Source organism: Lucilia sericata, unplaced genomic scaffold, assembly GCF_015586225.1.
Source record: "Lucilia sericata isolate MDLA Ls3-8-SP2 unplaced genomic scaffold, ASM1558622v1 Contig000478F_arrow, whole genome shotgun sequence".
NCBI lineage: Eukaryota > Metazoa > Arthropoda > Insecta > Diptera > Calliphoridae > Lucilia > Lucilia sericata.
The window spans coordinates 242717-262616 of record NW_023994493.1 but is presented as its reverse complement, the minus strand read 5'-3'; the positions used below and the strand labels follow the sequence as shown (position 1 = coordinate 262616).

Below are 19900 nucleotides of genomic sequence, written 5' to 3'. Positions count from 1 at the left end.
ACATATATACGCATGTATGTGCTAGTACAAGTAATACATATTTTTAATCATTAAAAGTTTTCAACGCTAATGAACAGATAGTAGTAGTTGTAGAGAACTCAAACACTAACAAGTCAAGGTTAAAGAAAACTTTTGGGGTTGTTGTTCATAAAAAAAAAATATTAAATAATAAAACAAAAAGACAGTGAGAGACAAAAGTAAATTTTTGTAAATGAAATATTACTCTTAAGACAAATTTCTATATGAAAACTATGTTGAAAAGTTAAGTTTCTATATGACAATAAACTTTTCTATATGAAAACTGTTAATTATGCAAATTACCATGGTGCGTATGAGTGCTAACGAATTATTTAAATATCAATCATACGCAATGTATTCCAACACAGACATATTTTCTATATGAAAACTGTCTTGACAAGTTCTAGTTTAGTTCTAGTTCAGTTCTAGTTCAGTTCTAGTTCAGTTCTAGTTCAGTTCTAGTTCAGTTCTAGTTCAGTTCTAGTTCAGTTCTAGTTCAGTTCTAGTTCAGTTCTAGTTCAGTTCTAGTTCAGTTCTAGTTCAGTTCTAGTTCAGTTCTAGTTCAGTTCTAGTTCAGTTCTAGTTCAGTTCTAGTTCAGTTCTAGTTCAGTTCTAGTTCAGTTCTAGTTCAGTTCTAGTTCAGTTCTAGTTCAGTTCTAGTTCAGTTCTAGTTCAGTTCTAGTTCAGTTCTAGTTCAGTTCTAGTTCAGTTCTAGTTCAGTTCTAGTTCAGTTCTAGTTCAGTTCTAGTTCAGTTCAGTTCTAGTTCAGTTCTAGTTTCTAGTTCAGTTCTAGTTCAGTTCTAGTTCAGTTCTAGTTCAGTTCTAGTTCAGTTCTAGTTCAGTTCTAGTTCAGTTCTAGTTCAGTTCTAGTTCAGTTCTAGTTAGTTCTAGTTCAGTTCTAGTTCAGTTCTAGTTCAGTTCTAGTTCAGTTCTAGTTCAGTTCTAGTTCAGTTCTAGTTCAGTTCTAGTTCAGTTCTAGTTCAGTTCTAGTTCAGTTCTAGTTCAGTTCTAGTTCAATTCTAGTTCAGTTCTAGTTCAGTTCTAGTTCAGTTCTAGTTCAGTTCTAGTTCAGTTCTAGTTCAGTTCTAGTTCAGTTCTAGTTCAGTTCTAGTTCAGTTCTAGTTCAGTTCTAGTTCAGTTCTAGTTCAGTTCTAGTTCAGTTCTAGTTCAGTTCTAGTTCAGTTCTAGTTCAGTTCTAGTTCAGTTCTAGTTCAGTTCTAGTTCTGTTCTAGTTCAGTTCTAGTTCAGTTCTAGTTCAGTTCTAGTTCAGTTCTAGTTCAGTTCTAGTTCAGTTCAGTTCAGTTCTAGTTCAGTTCTAGTTCAGTTCTAGTTCAGTTCTAGTTCTAGTAGTTCAGTTCTAGTTCAGTTCTAGTTCAGTTCTAGTTCAGTTCTAGTTCAGTTCTAGTTCAGTTCTAGTTCAGTTCTAGTTCAGTTCTAGTTCAGTTCTAGTTCAGTTCTAGGTTTCAAGTTCTAGTCAGTTCTAGTTCAGTTCTAGTTCAGTTCTAGTTCAGTTCTAGTTCAGTTTAGTTCAGTTCTAGTTCAGTTCTAGTTCAGTTCTAGTTCAGTTCTAGTTCAGTTCTAGTTCAGTTATAGTTCAGTTCTAGTTCAGTTCTAGTTCAGTTCTAGTTCAGTTCTAGTTCAGTTCTAGTTCAGTTCTAGTTCAGTTCTAGTTCTAGTTCAGTTCTAGTTCAGTTCTAGTTCAGTTTCTAGTTCAGTTCTAGTTCAGTTCTAGTTCAGTTCTAGTTCAGTTCTAGTTCAGTTCTAGTCAGTTCTAGTTCAGTTCTAGTTCAGTTCTAGTTCAGTTCAGTTCAGTTCTAGTTCTAGTTCAGTTCTAGTTCAGTTCTAGTTCAGTTTCTAGTTCAGTTCTAGTTCAGTTCTAGTTCAGTTCTAGTTCAGTTCTAGTTCAGTTCTAGTTCAGTTCTAGTTCAGTTCTAGTTCAGTTCTAGTTCAGTTCTAGTTCAGTTCTAGTTCAGTTCTAGTTCAGTTCTAGTTCAGTCTAGTTCAGTTCTATTCAGTTCTAGTTCAGTTCTAGTTCAGTTCTAGTTCAGTTCTAGTTCAGTTCGAGTTCAGTTCTAGTTCAGTTCTAGTTCAGTTCTAGTTCAGTTCTAGTTCATTTCTAGTTCAGTTCTAGTTCAGTCTAGTTCAGTTCTAGTTCAGTTCTAGTTCATTCTAGTTCAGTTCTAGTTCAGTTCTAGTTCAGTTCTAGTTCAGTTCTAGTTCAGTTCTAGTTCAGTTCTAGTTCAGTTCTATTCAGTTCTAGTTCAGTTCTAGTTTCTAGTTCAGTCCAGTTCAGTTCTAGTTCAGTTCTCGTTCAGTTCTAGTTCAGTTCTAGTTCAGTTCTAGTTCATTTCCTTGTACAGTTTTTAATGGTTTATTAAAAACATTAATCAGTTTTTGATAAATATTTCTGGTTTAAATTAATGTCCTCAGTGATGTGTAAATTTCTTTTAAAAATTAACATTTCCTTAGGAATTACTCAAATATTATGCGGTAACATAACACACCCAGCTTTTTATAGTTTTTTCTAAACATTTTTCTGACATTTCAAAATCTGTTCCCTTCCTTTAGCTGGTGCTTGTTTTTTAATGAAAACCCCAGCAGAACCTTTTTCTTTTATAATTTGAATAGTTAGTAAAACGGAAATTATTTTAACTAAACAAAAACATTAACATTATACCTCCCTAGTGACAAAAAGGCATTATTACAGATTTTCATTAGCTGGCAAAAAGAGAAAACGAGAAATGGAAAATATATTTCATAATAATAAAAAAATTAAATAATATTCTATATTATTAAAGGAATAAAAAAAGAAATAAATAACTTATGTTAGCAGGATTAGAGAAAGCTAAAAGACACACAGGAAATAAGCGGTAAACAGAAGAAAAAAAGCAAAAAATTAGAAAAAAAAGAACGAACAAAGACAATTTTGTGTTAAGGTTTTAGGTGTTGGGAGAATAGGAATAGGATGTTGCTTTGTTGTTGTAGTGTTTTTATTATTAACTTAATGAAGCATTTTGAGCTTGATTTTTTTTCTTGGAAATGTAAAAAACCCACAACAACAAAAGCAATGTTAATGAAGGTATTGTTGTTTAATTAAACTCTTAGAATAAAAAAAATAAACGTCAACAGTTTGTTTAGCTTAAAAAGCCTTAAAAAAGGAGGCTCTAAAACAAATATATTCAAGAAAATATGTCTGGTTTTTTTATTATTTTAACTAAATTAACCCTTACAAGAGCCTTAATTAAAACAGAAAAAAAAAAACAAAAAGTATAACTAATGATTACAAACAAACATTTGTATTTAAGCCTAAGGCTGGAAATCTTCAAAAAAAAATGTCAGTTAAAGCGACCCGAACATAAGCTGGCAGAGATTATAGTGTTGTTTTACTTTAACTTTTATAAAATTCTTTTACTTTTAATCCTTAAAACCTTTTTCCTTCTCTACTCTATCCCTCCTCTTTTCCGTTTCCTTTAGTTTAATAACACTAAATTAACTAAACATGTGTTCTTTAGCATTTATAACAGTTTTTCGTTTTAATTTTTTTTTAAATCCTTTCAGTGTATTGTAGCTATTTTTCTATTTTATCTAACATTACTTTCTGTTGTAGCAAAAAACCGCTAAATCTAGTCCTTAATGTTGTTACTTTTTTATTTCCTTCATTTTCATACACAATATTATAGTGTTGCCCCCTTTCAGCTTGCTCTTCTCTCCCTCTTATTAGTTTCCGTTGCTTTCATTTGAGAACATGACTCTTTGGTTTTTTATTTTCAAAGGTTCTCTATTTGTTTTAGCCACTTGTTGTTAATCCTTGTTGCTGCATGTATGCACAAGTAAGAGTAGTAAAAGCAAGAGTGCGGAGTGTGTGTTTGTGTGCTTGTTTTCCTCTGTTTCAATCTGATATTTTTACTTTGTTTTTGAAAAAGAAATTTTAACACATACCATAAAATAACATTGTTTATGTTGTAAAAAAAGTTGTACTTGTAAAAATTTAGACTGTTGCTTTGGTTGTTAAACAACTACATACTCTTGTTAGACGTATTTTACAGGAACACGAACAAATACAATTAACCCATGAGTGATAAAAGAGTAAACTTAAAGAAGTTTTCTAAGAAAAATTTGTTAGCTTTTAAAATGGTTTCTTTTCACAAAAGTTATTAAAAGTTTATATTTACTGATAATGTTTAAGACAAATTTCTGAAGTAAAGTGTCCTCACAGACTGTTTTCCAGGAGAACACTGCATAAATGAACTTCAGCATTAAAACACTTTTCTATACATATTTGACTTCTACCAAAGAAGGTAATTTTCTGCACGAGAACTCTTGTCTAATTGCTCTCGTTCAGTTCTAGTTCTGTTCTAGTTCTGTTCTAGTTCTGTTCTAGTTCTGTTCTAGTTCTGTTCTAGTTCTGTTCTAGTTCTGTTCTAGTTCTGTTCTAGTTCTGTTCTGTTCTAGTTCTGTTCTAGTTCTGTTCTAGTTCTGTTCTAGTTCTGTTCTAGTTCTCTTCTAGTTCTCTTCTAGTTCTGTTCTAGTTCTGTTCTAGTTCTGTTCTAGTTCTGTTCTAGTTCTGTTCTAGTTCTGTTCTAGTTCTGTTCTAGTTCTGTTCTAGTTCTGTTCTAGTTCTGTTCTAGTTCTGTTCTAGTTCTGTTCTAGTTCTGTTCTAGTTCTGTTCTAGTTCTGTTCTAGTTCTGTTCTAGTTCTGTTCTAGTTCTGTTCTAGTTCTGTTCTAGTTCTGTTCTAGTTCTGTTCTAGTTCTGTTCTAGTTCTGTTCTAGTTCTGTTCTAGTTCTGTTCTAGTTCTGTTCTAGTTCTCTTCTAGTTCTCTTCTAGTTCTCTTCTAGTTCTCTTCTAGTTCTGTTCTAGTTCTGTTCTAGTTCTGTTATAATTCTGTTCTAGTTCTGTTCTAGTTCTGTTCTAGTTCTGTTCTAGTTCTGTTCTAGTTCTGTTCTAGTTCTGTTCTAGTTCTGTTCTAGTTCTGTTCTAGTTCTGTTCTAGTTCTGTTCTAGTTATGTTCTAGCTCTGTTTTAGTTCTGTTCTAGTTCTTCTCTAGTTGTGTTCTAGTTCTGTTCTAGTTCTGTTCTAGTTCTGTTCTAGTTCTGTTCTAGTTCTGTTCTAGTTCTGTTCTAGTTCTGTTCTAGTTCTGTTCTAGTTCTGTTCTAGTTCTGTTCTAGTTCTGTTCTAGTTCTGTTCTAGTTCTGTTCTAGTTCTGTTCTAGTTCTGTTCTAGTTCTGTTCTAGTTCTGTTCTGTTGTAGTTCTGTTCTAGTTCTGTTCTAGTTCTGTTCTAGTTCAGTTCTAGTTCTGTTCTAGTTCTGTTCTAGTTCTGTTCTAGTTCTGTTTTAATTCTTTTCTGTTTTAGATTTGCTCTAGTCCTTTCTTGTTCCACCCTATTTTAGTTCTGGTTTAGTCTAGTTTTTCCTGAAACGTTTTCTGCTTCAGTTGCTTATCGTATTAATGTAACATGCCGCATTAAAATTTAGCAGGATATATTAAAATAACCATATTAAACTGTACACTTCCTGTATCTGCATACTTTGTGTAATAACCTGTTGTTGTCTCTTGGCTCGATAATAATAATTTATGGCATTTTAAATTTATGGTCTATATATGAATTTGCATGGTTTTATAAGGAAATATATTTGAATGTGTGTATGTTGAAATATGTACATTTGCATAAAATATTTACCATGTTATTATTACTATGAACACATCCTTTGGATATTTATTTGCGCATCTGTATGAGTGTGTATATATGTTATAAACAAATTTCATAAAATATTTGTAAAATGTATTTTTTCACAGCTAATTAAAATACTAATTGACTAATGAACATGACATTACTCAAATTAATGTTATAATTAAATAGAATTTTGATAATAAATTAATTTTTTTTTTTGGGATCAAAATTCAATTAGATTAGAGGACCTTTATAGAAATATTAAAATTTTAAAAGGGAGTTAAATAAAATCAGTCGTCCCTTACAATTAACACTTGAAGTTTTAATCAAATATTTATGCTCCTTTTTGGTAGCAAAAAAAATTTCTGTTTTAAATTCTTGGAATTTCTCAATAACTTAATTTCTATTGCAGTCATTAACATTTGTTTGCCAGCGTTTTTCTAAAAAATATTTATATTATAATATAAATGAAAATTGAGTTGAATAAGTGTAAATCGAAGAAAAAAACAGAAAAAGATGTTCAAAAGCTAAATTATTTTTTCACGACATTTTATTCATCAGCTTTTTTGTAATTATGCAGATTAAATGCTTAATACACTTGTTTTTTCTGTATTAAAGTCACTCCTACTCATACTCTGCTTTAATATTTCGTTTAATTTTGGCAAAAATGTTTCACATACTTTTGGGGATGTGGCTGTCTGTATGTCGGTCGTCGCTCGCTGGTTTTATTATTGAATGTGATGAAAAGTAAACTTGATGCGAAGAAAATATTTTAAATGAAAAAATAATAATAAATGTAGGAATTTTTTTTCAATGGCATGTTAAATGAAATTGTTTGTACGCATGCAAATTGTTCATAGAAATTGTTGTTTTGTATAATATTGTGTTTATTGGTGCCATGTTTAATGTTGACGAAATTCAATTAGACAGTGATGTTTGAAAGAAGGGAAAATGAAGGTTTTCTATTTAGTTAAAATGAGATTGACAGATGGGAAAAATATTTGGAAATTGTATGTTAACTCTCAATGAGGTTTTCTATAATGAAGTGTTTTTTAAGGCAGATTTGTAGGTGAAAGTGTCTTTTCAAAGCAATTTTTTTATAGAGAAGCCTTTTTTAAATATGTGTTGAGGAAAGTGTGTTATGTTCTAGTTCTGTTCTAGTTCTGTCCTAGTTCTGTTCTAGTTCTGTTCTAGTTCTGTTCTAGTTCTGTTCTAGTTCTGTTCTGTTCTAGTTCTGTTCTAGTTCTGTTCTAGTTCTGTTCTAGTTCTGTTCAAGTTCTGTTCTAGTTCTGTTCTAGTTCTGTTCTAGTTCTGTTCTAGTTCTGTTCTAGTTCTGTTCTAGTTTCTAGTTCTGTTCTAGTTCTGTTCTAGTTCTGTTCTAGTTCTGTTCTAGTTCTGTTCTAGTTCTGTTCTAGTTCTGTTCTAGTTCTGTTCTAGTTCTGTTCTAGTTCTGTTCTAGTTCTGTTCTAGTTCTGTTCTAGTTCTGTTCTGTTCTAGTTCTGTTCTAGTTCTGTTCTAGTTCTGTTCTAGTTCTGTTCTAGTTCTGTTCTAGTTCTGTTCTAGTTCTGTTCTAGTTCTGTTCTAGTTCTGTTCTAGTTCTGTTCTAGTTCTGTTCTAGTTCTGTTCTAGTTCTGTTCTAGTTCTGTTCTGTTCTAGTTCTGTTCTAGTTCTGTTCTAGTTCTAGTTCTGTTCTAGTTCTGTTCTAGTTCTGTTCTAGTTCTGTTCTAGTTCTGTTCTAGTTCTGTTCTAGTTCTGTTCTAGTTCTGTTCTAGTTCTGTTCTAGTTCTGTTCTAGTTCTGTTCTAGTTCTGTTCTAGTCTGTTCTAGTTCTGTTCTAGTTCTGTTCTAGTTCTGTTCTAGTTCTGTTCTAGTTCTGTTCTAGTTCTGTTCTAGTTCTGTTCTAGTTCTGTTCTAGTTCTGTTCTAGTTCTGTTCTAGTTCTGTTCTAGTTCTGTTCTAGTTCAGTTCTAGTTCTGTTCTAGTTCTGTTCTAGTTCTGTTCTTGTTCTGTTCTAGTTCTGTTCTAGTTCTGTTCTAGTTCTGTTGTAGTTCTGTTGTAGTTCTGTTCTAGTTCTGTTCTAGTTCTGTTCTAGTTCTGTTCTAGTTCTGTTCTAGTTCTGTTCTTGTTCTGTTCTAGTTCTGTTCTAGTTCTGTTCTAGTTCTGTTCTAGTTCTGTTCTAGTTCTGTTCTAGTTCTGTTCTAGTTCTGTTCTAGTTCTGTTCTAGTTCTGTTCTAGTTCTGTTCTAGTTCTATTCTAGTTCTGTTCTAGTTCTGTTCTAGTTCAATTCCAGTGCAGTTCTAGTTCAAGACAGTTATCTTACGAAGAGTGCCATTTCAAGGCAGTTTCTTATGAACAAAAGTTTTTAAGGCAGTTTTCTTTAAGAAAACTTTCTGCTTTAAGCATCATTCAAAGAAACTATTTCTAAAATTTTAATCTAAAGTTAAGATTTCACCATTTTCTGTATCCTGGAATTATCTGACAATTAAATATTATTTCCGCTAAAAACTTTTTATGCTCAACATTCCAAGTAAACAAAGTGTCAAGACAAATTTGAAGATTGCTCAAGTAACCAACCAGGTAAACTGCCGCAGGGCAAATAATCAACCAGATGGAAAAGGAAATAACCAAAAACAAAAAGAAACGAAACGAAAGACATTTAAATATTTACCTAAAAACACCATGAAAATGATGAAGAATTTCGGTTAAACTGAAAAGTATTAATGTATTCGCACTCTTTTATAAAACTCAAATACAAAAGAAAGTAATAAATAAATAACGAAAAAAAGGAAGGAAGGCTGAAATAAATAAAAGAAATAAATGAATAAGAAAGTAACACAAATGTCTAAGTGAAAATGGTTGTTTGAAAATGAAAACGACATCTAAAAGTAAAACACAAACTAGCAAAGTGAGTGAAGGATGTATAAAATTTATAAGTTTTAACACTGAAAAGAAATCAAGACAGAGAGTCTTAAAGGAGGCCATCCTCCCACAAAATGAAAACTGAAACAAACAAAAAAACAAACGTACAATACAATATTACAACGATGAGCAAACATGACAGGAAGGAAGTAAGAAATAAGCAAACAATTCATTACATCAAACCAACTTAACCCACTCTCCTCCCTTCTTGGTAACAGTTACAGCAGCCACCACAACCACATTGACATTTCACACAGCAAAAGCGGAATTAAATTGTTGATGATGCCAACAGCAACAAAATGAAAATGAAAGTGAAACTCCATTAATTTATTTATATTTTAGTTTTTTTTCTCCTCAACTTCTACTTCTAATGCTGTGTCATAATTTCCCATTAAATTTAATAGAAATTACTAAAAATACAAACAACGCAAATTTCTAGCCTTAAGACGTAGAGAAATATTTGTGTTTGTTTAACTTGTTTTCATAGTATTTAGAGCAGAAAATAACTAAATGAAATGAAATTTTAAATCGTGTCAACAATTTGAAGGTTAGGAATTTTTTATGTCAAAAGACATTTAAGTTTAAATGGCTATTTATGAACAAATTACAATTAATAATAATAAAAGTATTTTTATGAAGCAGTTTTCTAAAATTTTAGAAACGTCTTTGTATAGAAAAAGGTCTTGTCAAGGCCAGGACAGTTTTTTAAAGGAAGTGTTTCGTTGTAGTCCACTACAGTATTAGTCTAAGGCAGTTCCAGTTCAAATCTAGATTAGTTCAGTTTAAGTTCAGTTCTAGTTCAGTTCTAGTTCATTTCTAGTTCAGTTCTAGTTCAGTTTTAGTTCAGTTCTAGTTCAGTTCTAGTTCAGTTCTAGTTCAGTTCAGTTAGTTCAGTTCTAGTTCAGTTCTAGTTCTAGTTCAGTTCTAGTTCAGTTCTAGTTCATTTCTAGTTCAGTTCTAGTTCAGTTTTAGTTCAGTTCTAGTTCAGTTCTAGTTCAGTTCTAGTTCAGTTCTAGTTCAGTTCTAGTTCAGTTCTAGTTCTAGTTCAGTTCTAGTTCAGTTCTAGTTCAGTTCTAGTTTAGTTTTAGTTCAGTTCTAGTTCAGTTCTAGTTCAGTTCAAGTTCAGTTCTAGTTCAGTTCTAGTTCAGTTCTAGTTCAGTTCTAGTTCAGTTCTAGTTCAGTTCTAGTTCAGTTCTAGTTCAGTTCTAGTTCAGTTCTAGTTCAGTTCTAGTTCAGTTCTAGTTCAGTTCTAGTTCAGTTCTAGTTCAGTTCTAGTTCAGTTCTAGTTCAGTTCTAGTTCAGTTCTAGTTCAGTTCTAGTTCAGTTCTAGTTCAGTTCTAGTTCAGTTCTAGTTCAGTTCTAGTTCAGTTCTAGTTCAGTTCTAGTTCAGTTCTAGTTCAGTTCTAGTTCAGTTCTAGTTCAGTTCTAGTTCAGTTCTAGTTCAGTTCTAGTTCAGTTCTAGTTCAGTTCTAGTTCAGTTCTAGTTCAGTTCTAGTTCAGTTCTTTCTAGTTCAGTTCTAGTTCAGTTCTAGTTCAGTTCTAGTTCAGTTCTAGTTCAGTTCTAGTTCAGTTCTAGTTCAGTTCTAGTTCAGTTCTAGTTCAGTTCTAGTTCAGTTCTAGTTCAGTTCTAGTTCAGTTCTAGTTCAGTTCTAGTTCAGTTCTAGTTCAGTTCTAGTTCAGTTCTAGTTCAGTTCTAGTTCAGTTCTAGTTCAGTTCTAGTTCAGTTCTAGTTCAGTCTAGTTCAGTTCTAGTTCAGTTCTAGTTCAGTTCTAGTTCAGTTCTAGTTCAGTTCTAGTTCAGTTCTAGTTCAGTTCTAGTTCAGTTCTAGTTCAGTTCTAGTTCAGTTCTAGTTCAGTTCTAGTTCAGTTCTAGTTCAGTTCTAGTTCAGTTCTAGTTCAGTTCTAGTTAGTTCTAGTTCAGTTATTTCAGTTCTAGTTCAGTTCTAGTTCAGTAGTTCAGTTCTAGTTCAGTTCTAGTTCAGTTCTAGCTCAGTTCTAGTTCAGTTCTAGTTCAGTTCTAGTTCAGTTCTAGTTCAGTTCTAGTTCAGATCTAGTTCATTTCTAGTTCAGTTCTAGTTCAGTTCTAGTTCAGTTCTAGTTCAGTTCTAGTTCAGTTCTAGTTCAGTTCTAGTTCAGTTCTAGTTCAGTTCTAGTTCAGTTCTAGTTCAGTTCTAGTTCAGTTCTAGTTCAGTTCTAGTTCAGTCCTAGTTCTAGCTCAGTGCCTGTTTATTTCTAGATTTCATAAAAATGTCTTGTCCAAGATAATTTTTTTATGGAACATGGTAGCGTATACATATTATTTTCTTAATTCAATAACACTCATACGCAATGGATTTTTTTTAATTTTTGAAAATTTTCTTGAACGTATGAACTGGGCCCTGTTTTATCCATATTTACTAAAATAACTACTAACCTTATACAAATTGCTTCAGTATGTTAATCGCAGATATATACCCAATAGAAAAATCTCAAAATCAATTTATATTTACACACTCAATTTAGATGTCCAACAAAACAAATACTGCATAAATATAGGCCTGATTTACACAAATGTTGTATTTATTATGAATAAATAATTTATGCAAATTCAATTTACATTTTCTCTAAAAAAATAGCAAAATTTCTGTAGATGAACTAAAGTCCTTGAGAAATAAACTAGACAAGAAATAAATAAAAATATCAAAAAAATAATCTACATAAATATTGCATTTTTATGATGACATTACAATTTAAGGCGATCATAACAATTCCAATAAAAAAGAAATAACAAAAATACAGAAAAAAGAACTTCATAAGCTGTTTCCAATTACGAATTGGGTGAGATTTTTTTGCTGCTTATTCTCCCATAATATTTGTATGTCTTGGGGACTTTGTTAACAAACAAATTTGCATTTTTTATTAAATTCACACAAAAAATATATGCCACAATCAATAAACAGGACTGAAGGGAAGAAAATAAAAAAATACAAGAAAAATTAACAGACGTAACAACAAATGAATGAACCCTGTGAACCAAAGAAAAAGGAATAAAAAAATAATAAAAGTATATAAAGTTGCCTCCAGAGGCTTGTATATGGACATGCAAGGCAAGGAAAACAAATACACAAACAGCCAAACTGCCACTAAAGACATATAAATAAATGCTTAACAATGGCTGTAGCAACATCATTTCGAAAACTGTTTAACAGTTTAGTAAATGAAACTTATTTCTCCATAATGTTGTGGTTACAACAAAACACACTCTTTTCTCGGCTTTCTGACCACATTGTAAAGAAAAGTATGGCAACAAAAGCAAATAAAACATACACCAAAAAAGAAACTTTGGAGGTGGATAAATATACAAAATATTTGAATAAATTTCTCCATTGGCTTTTAAGTGAGTACAAGTCCAAAATGCCTTAAAAATCCCCCCTAAAACTGAAACATGAACGGAAAAGAGCTCATGCTTAAACAAAAATAAACACAAAAATTCTGAATAATATAAACCAAAGCAAACAATAATAAATAAATAGACGGTTTGACTTACTTCTGTCACAATATATATTTTTTTTTTATTTGTATGCAAACATATTCATGCTCCCACACATATAAACTTACATTCGTGTCCATATAGTGCTACCCAAATTCCCACCCACTTTTATAAATTTACATACACACGTGTAGATTTTCTCTTAATAACTTGTGGTATGCAAAAATTTTATTTTTTATTGTTACATTTGTAAAAATTTTACCAAACATATATGGTTATATGGTTTTGTTTGGCAAATTGTCTAAAGTAGACATTTTTCAGTAGAAAACACTTTAAGGTAGAAAATTTTCTACAGAAATTTCTTTAAACCAATCATATTTCTACAGAAAACTACTAAAACGGAGCACGAACTGAACTAGAGAATTAGAATTAGAACTAGAACTGAACTAGAACTGAACTGAACTAGAACTGAACTAGAACTGAACTAGAATGAACTAGAACTGAACTAGAACTGAACTAGAACTGAACTAGAACTGAACTAGAACTGAACTAGAACTGAACTAGAACTGAACTAGAACTGAACTAGAACTGAACTAGAACTGAACTAGAACTGAACTAGAACTGAACTAGAACTGAACTAGAACTGAACTAGAACTAAACGAACTGAACTAGAACTGAACTAGAACTGAACTAGAACTGAACTAGAACTGAACTAGAACTGAACTAGAACTGAACTAGAACTGAACTAGAACTGAACTAGAACTGAACTAGAACTGAACTAGAACTGAACTAGAACTGAACTAGAACTGAGAACTGAACTAGAACTGAACTAGAACTGAACTAGAACTGAACTAGAACTGAACTAGAACTGAACTAGAACTGAACTAGAAACTGAACTAGAACTGAACTAGAACTGAACTAGAACTGAACTAGACTGAACTAGAACTGAACTAGAACTGAACTAGAACTGAACTAGAACTGAAACTAGAACGGAACTAGAACCTGAACTAGAACTGAACTAGAACCGGAACTAGAACTGAACTAGAACTGAACTAGAACTGAACTTAGAACTGAACTAGAACTGACTAGAACTGAACTAGCGACTGAACTAGAACCTGAACTAGAACTGAACTAGAACTGAACTAGAACTGAACTAGAACTGACTTAGCACTGAACTAGAACTAACTAGACTGAACTAGAACTGAACTAAACTGAACTAGAACTGAACTAGAACTGAACTAGACCTGAACACTAGAACTGAACTAGAAACTGAACTAGACTGAACTAGAAACTGAACTAGAACTGAACTAGAACTGAACTAGAACTGGAACTAGAACTGAACTAGAAACTGAACTAGACTGACTATAACTGAACTAGAAACTGAACTAGAACTGAACTAGAACTTGAACTAGAACTGAACTAGAACTGAACTAGAATGAAACTGAAACTTGAACTAGAAATTGAACTAGAACTTGAACTAGAACTGAACTAGACTGAACTAGAACTGAACAGAAACTGAAACTAGAACTGAACTAGAACTTGAACTAGAACTGAATTCTAGAAATGAACTAGAACTGAACTAGAACTGAACTAGAACTGAACTAGAACTGAACTAGAACTGAACTAGAACTGAATAGAACTGAACTAAAACTGAACTAGAACTGAACTAGAACTGAACTAGAACTGAACTAGAACTGAACTAGAACTGAACTAGAACTGAACTAGAACTGAACTAGAACTGAACTAGAACTGAACTAGAACTGAACTAGAACTGAACTAGAACTGAACTAGAACTGAACTAGAACTGAACTAGAACTGAACTAGAACTGAACTAGAACTGAACTAGAACTGAACTAGAACTGAACTAGAACTGAACTAGAACTGAACTAGAACTGAACTAGAACTGAACTAGAACTGAACTAGAACTGAACTAGAACTGAACTAGAACTGAACTAGAACTGAACTAGAACTGAACTAGAACTGAACTAGAACTGAACTAGAATTGAACTAGAATTGAACTAGAATTGAACTAGAATTGAACTAGAACTGAACTAGAACTGAACTAGAACTGAACTAGAACTGAACTAGAACTGAACTAGAACTGAACTAGAACTGAACTAGAACTGAACTAGAACTGAACTAGAGCTGAACTAGAACTGAACTAGAACTGAACTAGAACTGAACTAGAACTGAGCTAGAACTGAACTAGAACTGAACTAGAACTGAACTAGAACTGATCTAGAACTGATCTAGAACTGAACCAGAGCTGAACTAGAACTGAGCTAGAACTGAACTAGAACTGAACAAGAACTGAACTAGAACTGAACTAGAACTGAACTAGTACTATTCTGGAACAGAAAATCAGAGGAATCTTTTTAAAAATCTTATATATACAAATAATTTTAAAATGTAAATATTCTAATTCGGATTATTTTCATTTATTTCAGCTCCTTTGGTAGCCATTCTTTTGGAACTGTAAGGTAAGAAATTAATATTTGCAACTATTAATTTATTTTTATATTTTATCCAAAATCTAAAATTTGCACATTTTTCAAATAAATATTGATGACTAGACATGTTCTAGACGATATGCATTTCTTAGTGCTTTACTTAAATTGATTTTTTAAGTAGTTTATTTTATTATTTTGGTATATAAAATGCTTTTCTTTTGTCTTACACTATTTTTTTTCAACGTTTTGCCAATGTCTCTTAGTTACTTTAGAACTACTGAGCGTATGAGTGATATTTTTTTTAGGTGTGATTAAATAACACGTATACGTCTGTAATAGTCATATAAACAACAGCTTTAGAAAATAATCTGTTTTTTTTGTTAATATGTAATAAATAAAAAATCCTTAAAGAAAAACCTTTGATGTATTAAACACAAGATTTATAAAATAATATTTAATCTGTAAAAAGAAAGTTAATACTGGTTTTTAAATAAAGGGACACATTTAACACAGATTATTTTAAATTTTATGAAATTAAATTTTTTTATTTTGGTTTAATTTAAACAAGAATTTTAAATATTAAATACTTTTCTAACTCACTCTAAAGCCTTAAAGCTATATTTTGGTAATTTTCATAACAAAAAATATGAGCAGAGAGAAAAAAATTAAAATAAAATAAATAAACAATCTAAAACAACATTATAATCCTATTAGACACTTTCCAACACTGCAAGCCACAATAAGGAAAAAAATATATAAGACAAAATAAACCCAGCAAAACATTTTGTAAGAAGACAAGCATTTAAATTTATTTATGTAATAATAAAGCTTTGGAAAAGTATAGAATACACTTTTTTTCGTTGGTTATTAAGAAAATAAGTCTAAAGTAAAGCCAGTCACCTATAAAAATTTTATTTTTATTTATTATCCCCCCTCTAAACATATGCCTTAAAGTCATTTAAAGTTCTTTTTATATATTTTTTCTTATTTTTTCACTTAAACAGCTTTTAAAAGAAAAGAACATAAAATTAAATCTGTGTTAAAAGAAAAACTTTGCCTTAAAATCTAAACCAAAATCTATTATAACGCGTTTTCAATTTCAGTATGTGACCAAAATTTTTTACAGATTTTTTTTCCAAGTTAAAAAAAATTATTAAAAAAACCAAAAAAAAAAAACTTTTGAAAACAAATAAAATGATTTTGGTTTGGTGGCAAACATACAGGAATATTAAAAATAAAATAAAATTGTCAACATAAAGGATAAAACAAAACAAAAAAACACATACCTTCAAGCACACACATACGTTTTTTTAAAGCTCACATAGCAAAACAATGTTTCAGTTACACAGTTCTTAAATCCTTGAACAAATTTTTTGACTTAATTTCATACTGCTGTAACAAACATAACAAATGAAGTTTAGTAGCAGGGTATCATTTGACTTCACTTATGAAAACATACATTTTTTACAAAATTTTTTATTTAATATAAATTTCTTTTTCATTTCTTATACCACCCTAATATTTATGCACCCTGCTCTATGTTTTTTAACTTGTGTTGGATTTTTTATTAAAATCATCTCTTGTTGTTTCGGTTTTTTTTTTTTTTTTGTATTTTTTTTTCTTCTTCTGGGGTAAAAGTACGTGTAACTGATGAAAAGTTGTACAAGTAAAATTTATTTAAATAACGTAAATTTCATATCATACGTATTTGTCTTTTATGCTCAACACGCAGTTAAATGTTTCAATAGGGTTTGCCTTAAAAGATTTCAAGGGAAAACATAACAGGGGATTCAATAATAAAATTTTTGTTAAACAATCTTTGATAAAACAGAGTTTTTCGAAGAAAACTGTATTTTCAGTTCTAGTTCAGTTCTAGTTCAGTTCTAGTTCAGTTCTAGTTCAGTTCTAGTTCAGTTCTAGTTCAGTTCTAGTTCAGTTCTAGTTCAGTTCTAGTTCAGTTCTAGTTCAGTTCTAGTTCAGTTCTAGTTCAGTTCTAGTTCAGTTCTAGTTCAGTTCTAGTTCAGTTCTAGTTCAGTTCTAGTTCAGTTCTAGTTCAGTTTTAGTTCAGTTCTAGTTCAGTTCTAGTTCAGTTCTAGTTCAGTTCTAGTTCAGTTCTAGTTCAGTTCTAGTTCAGTTCTAGTTCGTTCTAGTTCAATTCTAGTTCAATTCTAGTTCAATTCTAGTTCAGTTCTAGTTCAGTTCTAGTTCAGTTCTAGTTCAGTTCTAGTTCAGTTCTAGTTCAATTCTAGTTCAGTTCTAGTTCAGTTCTAGTTCAGTTCTAGTTCAGTTCTAGTTCAGTTCTAGTTCAGTTCTAGTTCAGTTCTAGTTCAGTTCTAGTTCAGTTTTAGTTCAGTTCTAGTTCAGTTCTAGTTCAGTTCTAGTTCAGTTCTAGTTCAGTTCTAGTTCAGTTCTAGTTCAGTTCTAGTTCAGTTCTAGTTCAGTTCTAGTTCAGTTCTAGTTCAGTTCTAGTTCAGTTCTAGTTCAGTTCTAGTTCAGTTCTAGTTCAGTTCTAGTTCAGTTCTAGTTCAGTTCTAGTTCTAGTTCAGTTCTAGTTCAGTTCTAGTTCAGTTCTAGTTCAGTTCCAGTTCAGTTCTAGTTCTGTTCTAGTTCAGTTCTAGTTCAGTTCCAGTTCAGTTCCAGTTCTAGTTCAGTTCTAGTTCTGTTCTAGTTCTGTGCTAGTTCTGTTCTAGTTCTGTTCTAGTTCTGTTCTAGTTCTGTTCTAGTTTAATTCTACTTTAGTTCTTGTTCAGTTTTAGTTCCAGTTATTGTAAACAGTTTTTTGTTTAAGACTGTTTTTTTAGATAGGTTTCTTTAAAAGCATCTAAGAGTTATTTCCCCTTTTTTGTGTAAATTTTTAATGATTAATTTATTCAAATAAAACCCTAAAATTAAAAACGAATTCTATATGTAAATTAAATCTTAATTTATTCATTTTCCATTAACATCTCTCAAACATAAAACGAATGAGAAGAAACAACCCATAAATTAAAAAAGAGATCAAATGAGGTCATAAAAATCCGCACATATCATTTTCATATTATTTAAAACATATTTAAAGTATTTAAACCTTAAAAATCTAACAGATAAAAAATGGTGAAGAAAGGTGGATAAATGTGTCAACACACACGTGCAGGGCAAACATTCTTAACATTTTATATATTTATAGGGAACTTTTGACCACAGTAATAAGTCCTAACACTGAAAGGGGAGGGGTTAAAAGGGAGGGGTGTTGTTCACATATGAGAATTTTACTTCCTCAATAATTTTTCCATTTTTTACAATCAAATATGTCAAGTGTATATTTGCTGTAGAAATGCTAAAAGATGTTTAAGTACAAATAAAGTAAAAATATCTACCAAAATCCTCGTTATGGTCATTGACTTTAAATCAACATATTTTCAACATAAAATCACTACACAGCGTCAAGGTTGTACCAGCGGATACAGGAAATAAACATAAGGAAACATAAAATTTGTTGTTTACCACACATACAGTACAGTAAAACATTAAACGCCAAGGTAAATAACAGTTTTTTATGTATTGTTACATATAACATTTTTATTACCTACACAGACATTACCAAAGAACACTTACTTTTCCAAGAATACATGCATACATACATACATACATATATAACAGCCATATGTGTAAGGATGTCTCCTATTCCCAAAGGAAAATAAATAGCATTTTATAACTTGCTCTTTTCAAGTCGCCTCTTAGGAGTTGTTACTAAGCTGCAAAAAAAACCCAAAATGAAATTTAAATTTTAAGGATTTTGTATGTGTTATTATCCTGCTAACCTCAAGATAATTTGCAACAAACAGCAGGATTCGCATGTTCATGTATCTTTACTTGTAAACCACTACAGGTTACAATATGCCAAACATGGTATCATTTTACAAGCGGTTAATGTTAGCTCTTTCAAAACAGGTTTTTTATACTTTAGAATTTAATGTAACTTTTTTCGTGGAAAATTTCCCACGGTTTTGTTTAAAACTTTAGCAAACATTTTGTTTAAACGTGAAAGCTTTAAGTTTTTCTATACATTTTTCACTTGAATAATCATTTGCCAAATCCTTTTTATACTTTTTCATCTAAAACCATCATTTAACGTGAGTTTGTTTTTTCTTGCTTTTCAGCAAGAGCACCTTGAATATTTAACATTCATTTAATAAATTTGTAAAGTTTTCTGTATAAGAAATTTATATTCATATTGGAAATATGAAAAATATAAAAAAGCCAACGAAATAGCAAAATAAATAAAGAAAAATTTTGTAAAGGTGGAAAAATGTAAAACTAAACCATACAATTAAAAGAAAGCTGAAATAAATTTGAATTTTAGAGAAGTGAAAAAAACTCAAAAAAGGAAATTGTAAATCATCCATTAAAAATGGCTTTAAGTTTTCTGCGAAACGGTATGCGGATAAAAATATGTCTTGCACAAGACGGAAAATTGTACTCAATCGGGTAAGACAGTTCTAGTTCAGTTCTAGTTCAGTTCTAGTTCAGTCTAGTTCGTCTAGTTCAGTTCTAGTTCAGTTCTAGTTCAGTTTCCTAGTTCAGTTCTAGTTCAGTTCTAGTTCAGTTCTAGTTCAGTTTCTAGTTCAGTTCTAGTTGCAGTTCTAGTTCAGTTCTAGTTCAGTTCTAGTTCAGTTCTAGTTCAGTTCTAGTTCAGTTCTAGTTCAGTTCTAGTTCAGTTCTAGTTCAGTTCTAGTTCAGTTCTAGTTCAGTTCTAGTTCAGTTCTAGTTCAGTTCTAGTTCAGTTCTAGTTCAGTTCTAGTTCAGTTCTAGTTTAGTTCTAGTTTAGTTCTAGTTCAGTTCTAGTTCAGTTCTAGTTCAGTTCTAGTTCAGTTCTAGTTCAGTTCTAGTTCTAGTTCAGTTCTAGTTCTAATTCTAGTTCAGTTTCAATTCATTTATAGTTCAGTTATATTTCAGTTCTAGTTTAGTTCATTTTCTGTGTTTTTTTCTTTTTCAGTTTTCTCACTGAAAGTTCTCTTCGCTAAAGCCCCCTTCACACGATCACACAAGTAATATGATCTGTCAAAATTTTGTGTAAAAGAGAACGGATGTGATCGTCTAAATGCAATATGTAACGAAATTATCACACATTGAGAGAAAAGACGAATGGAAAATTGGACAGTCGTATGGCTCTCTTTATTTATTGAAATGATTCAAAAAACAAGCAAGACGCATTAGATCAGGGATGTATTTTTGGGTAAACACATACAAAAAAGTGAAACAGCTGTTTCCATCTTACTTTGTTAATGTTTTATACCAATCGTGTAAACACAAAAAATATAAATTATAAGACGTTTATTTTATATTTTGTCATACGGAAGGAATTTCATTTTACTTTTTCATTAGACTTGTCGTAAG

At 31.1% G+C, this 19900-nt stretch overlaps 1 protein-coding gene across 1 annotated transcript in view; it reads left to right on the top strand.

Moving 5' to 3' along the window:
- Positions 1-19900, top strand: part of LOC119605358 — a 98371-nt gene that overhangs the window by 9970 nt on the left and 68501 nt on the right. Inside the window, exon 2 of the mRNA XM_037958403.1 lies at positions 14522-14554. The gene's annotated coding sequence lies outside the window, so the exon portion shown is untranslated. The remainder of the gene's footprint in view (positions 1-14521; positions 14555-19900) is intronic.